The sequence below is a fragment of the Myotis brandtii genome, unplaced genomic scaffold (genome assembly GCF_000412655.1).
Source record: "Myotis brandtii unplaced genomic scaffold, ASM41265v1 scaffold250, whole genome shotgun sequence".
Lineage (NCBI taxonomy): Eukaryota > Metazoa > Chordata > Mammalia > Chiroptera > Vespertilionidae > Myotis > Myotis brandtii.
Window position 1 is genome coordinate 1,497,033 of NW_005359478.1, and position 4,405 is coordinate 1,501,437.

Here is a 4,405-nt window from a genome sequence, read left to right on the forward strand (position 1 = left end):
GCCCGGGAGAGGCAGGGCTGGTTGGCTCCAGGCACCGGGCTGCAGGGTGAGGAGGGCTGGGGACCCGGGCGGTGGGAGGCAGCTCTGGGACTCGCACCCCCACTCCCACCCCAGGTGGCGAGGTATGGAAGGGGCGCCTGCCGAGAGTTTTGGTGGGAATGGTGGGGTGGGGTGGGGGGAGCGGACAGCGGGACTGAAGCTGTGCAGGTGGGCAGGGTTTTGCTCGGAACTGGGGGACACTCTCCGTTAAAAGAGGCCTCTGCCACCACCCTGCTTTTGGAAGCAATATTACATTTTTTTAGCTTAAAAAAACTAAACGTGCCACAGAGGCTCATACAATACGTTTTAAATCCTCACTGCAAGCCACGGGGACTGAGTGATTTTGCTTGCTTACACCAGCCAGTTTGGAAAATGTTTCTTGACTTTAAAAAAAGTGTTATTGAGATATAACTTGCACATCATAAAATTCACGGTTTAAGTGTGCAATTAAAAATATTTAATGTATTTACAGTACAGCCACCATCACATCTAATTTTAGAGCATCGCCTCACCTCAGAAGGCAGCCTTGTGCCCCTTAGCAGTTACAGCTCGTCCCCATCTCCTCCTTCCCACCCCAGGCAGCCGCTAATCTGCTTTCTATCTCTACAGATTTGTCTACTTTGGACTTTGCATGTAAGTGGAATCATGCAATATGTGGTCTTTGTGTCTGGATTATTTTCTTTAGCATCACGTTTTTGAGACTCATCTATGTTGTAGCATTTATCAATACTTCATTCCTTTTGTGTTGCTTAATAATATTCCATTGTATGGATATGCCACATCTGATTGATTCATTCATACATCAGTTGTTGGACCTTTGGGTTGTTCACACTTTGAAGCTATGTTCCCACCAAGGCTGCTGCGAGCATTTGTGAACAAGTCTTTGTGTGGACATGTGTTTTAATTTCTCTTGAGTAGATACCCCAGAGTGGAATTGCTGGGCCATATGGAATTCTCTGTTTAACCGTTTGAGAAACTGCCAAACTATTTTCGCAAAGTGACTGCACCATTTTACATTTCTGCCAGCAATATGAGGGTTCCTGATTCTCCACATCCTCAACATATTATTATTGTCTGCCCTTTTTATTATAGCCATCATAGTGTGAGGTGGTGTCATTGTGGGTTATTATGTTTTAAAATCCTCACCTGAGGATATTTTTTCCATTAATTTTTATTTTTTTAAAATATATTTTTATTGATTTCAGAGAAGGGAGAGGGAGAGAGAGAGAGAAACATCAATGATGAGAGAGAATATTGATTGCCTTCTGCACGCCCTACACTGGGGATCGAGCCCACAGCCCGGGCATGTGCCCTGACCGGGAATCGAACCGTGACCTCCTGGTTTATAGGTCGATGTTCAACCACTGAGCCACGTGGGCCGGGCTCCATTGATTTTTAGAGAGAGTGGAAGGGAGGGGGAGAGACAGAGAAAGAGAAACATTGATATAAATGAGACACACCGACCGGCTGCCTCCTGCTCACACCCGGACTGGGACCCGGGGCCTGGGATCAAATCTGCAAGGGAGGTATGTGCCCTTGACTGGTGGGGATTGGAATCGTCCGAGGGCCGAGGATCTAACCGCTGAGACACACTGGCCAAGGCTGTCATTGTTTTGATTTGCATTTCCCTAATGACTAATGATGTTGAGCATCTTTTTGTGGGCTTACTGGCCGCTTGTATAGCTTTGGAGAAATGTTGATCAGGTCGTTTGTCCACTTTCTAATTGGACAAACATTTATCTTGTTATTGAATTATACAGGTTCTTTATATATTCTTTGTCTTTTTTAAAACACAGATATTTCTCCGGGCCAAGCAATAGAGTGGAAACTCCCTTTAGAGTGGTGTTGTCTGGATTCCAAAAACAGGGTTCTCCATTAATGAGCATAGATCGTTATCTTGAACAAATTACCAGATGATTGTATTTTTGAGCCTCCAGGACTTCCTCTGTACAGTGGGGTAATAATGTACAGCCCTTCAGAGCTTCCAGTGAGGACGTATATGAGCTGTTAGCACCCGGCAGGCCCTTAAAGGCATCTTTGGAAGATTTGTGCTGGGCCTTCGCTTGGGCGGTATTGGTGCCTGCCTTGTTCCAGAAGCCAGTAGACTTTTCTGGGGGTTCCATGAGATTGGGACAAACACCCACAACCCTGATTCTGCCCATCAACCTCTCTCAGTTTTTATTTTCCTCTGCCAATGTCTTTTTTAATTATCTTAATCACCTTTAGTTCTATTTAAAGTCAGTTGCAGCTAAAGCTGTGGTTTCCTGCTACAGCTGGGAACAGTTTAGAGAGTTACCACGTTCTTTAAAAATGTCATGTTTTCATTAAACGTTTTAAGTAAAGGAAAGAAGAAAACCCTTTACTATGAGGTTCACAGCCGTCGTATCTGTAGGAAAAGAACCAAGGCTTCCTTCGGAGTCACGGACCCGGATTACCTCCGTATCTTTTATAATCGTAAGGAAATCATCTGATGTCCTTGAACTTTGCCTTTCCCGTCTGTAGAGTGAGAAGTCAGTACTCCACAGGGTCATAGGAAAGGGCTGGCGAAATGCATAAAATGAAAGCCAATGGCCACCATTTATTGAGCTCTTAACACGGGCAAGTGCTTTAAGCACCGCCCTTCACCCTGGTGGTCGAGGGCATAGGGCTCATCTGACAGATAAAATGTGCCCAGGGCTCTGGGCTGGACTCTGAACCAAAGGCCCCGTGCCAGCCACACGCAGACCACCGTGCGGAGGTGGGTGTGGTTTTTAAATATGTTTGTTTGTTAATCCTCACTTGAGGATATTTTTTTTCCCATTGATTACTGGTAGGGAGGGAGGGATGGAGGGAGGAAGAGAGAAAAACATTGATGTGAGAGAGACACATCCGATTGGTTGCCTTCCATACTTGCCCTGACTGGCATCAGGGATCAAACCTGCAACCCAGGTACATGCCCTTGACTGGAAATGAACCTGAGACCCTTCGATGCGTGGGCAGATGCTCTAACCACTTACCCACACCGGCCAGGGCAAGATGGATGTGGTTTTAAATTTGCTCGTGGTAACTATTTTCTATTTGCTGTTTGTTATAACAAATTTCCACTTGTTTAGTGGTTTCACAAAAACAAAACTACTGCTCTGTGGGTCAGAAGTCTGACATGTCTCCCTGGGCTAAATCCAGGTGTCGGCAGGGCTGCGTTCCTTCTGGAGGCTGAAGGGGAGAACCGTTTCTTTGCCTTTTCCAGCCTCTAGAGCAGTGATGGCGAACCTATGACACGCGAACTCATTTTTTTGGTTGATTTTTCTTTGTTAAATGGCATTTAAATATATAAAATAAATATCAAAAATATAAGTCTTTGTTTTACTATGGTTGCAAATATCAAAAAATTTCTATATGTGACACGGCACCAGAGTTAAGTTAGGGTTTTGCAAAATGCTGACACGCCGAGCTCAAAAGGTTCACCATCACTGTCCTAGACTCTTGAGATGGCATTTGAGAAAAACTTAACTCTTTCTTGAATCTACTTGGTGACACAGAGAGGCTCTGAGGCTGACTGGATTGGGTGTCTGGTTACTTCTTAAGCACGTGTAACTCTTCTTGGGTAGCTTAAGATATATTTTAGTTTCCTAGCTGAGGAATTCCTTCTGGTTTTCTCAGATCTGAATCTCTGAGATGGCCAAAGGGATAGTTCTCTTACAATATTAGTGGAAACCAGGATATATGCCTGTGTAACGAGGCCCATAGAAACCCAAAGGACGGGGTGCGGAGGGCTTCTGGGCCGGTGAGCAAGGGAGCAAGGGGGGAGAGCGGCTCCCCTGGAGGGCCTGCAAGCTCTGCACCCTTCCCCTGTACCTTGTACCTTGCCTTATGCCTCTCTCCCACCTGGCTGCTCAAAGCTGTGAGCCGCTCTAGCAAATGGATCGAACCCGGGGAGGAGGGTCAGAAGCACAGCTGATAACCATAGCCCTTCGCCCACGGAATCTCCCACTCCGTCCAGGTAGGTGGTGTTAGCGTTGAGTAGAGGAGTTGGACGCCAGCTGATGTCCGGAGCATTGCTTGGTGGTGTGGGGACCCCACATTGGAATTGGTGACTGGAATCCTTAATAGGTGCTGGGGGTTGGTACGCGGACCCCCTTGGGGGCTGCCCAGCACCTGCTCGGTAGTTAAGTGCTGGTGGAGGTTCCTGGCACGCCTCTGACCGCGGCTGCTTGGCTTTGCAGCAGATCCTGTTGGGAAGAAACTGCAGCATGTAAGTCACTTCCTTTTGTGACAAACAAGCCTCCTTCCTCAGAGCCTTCTCTTCCTTCTCTTCCTGCTCGCGGTGCCCGGAGCTTAGGGGTCACCCCCAGCATTTCTTGCCTGTTGATTAGCAATGACAAAGGTC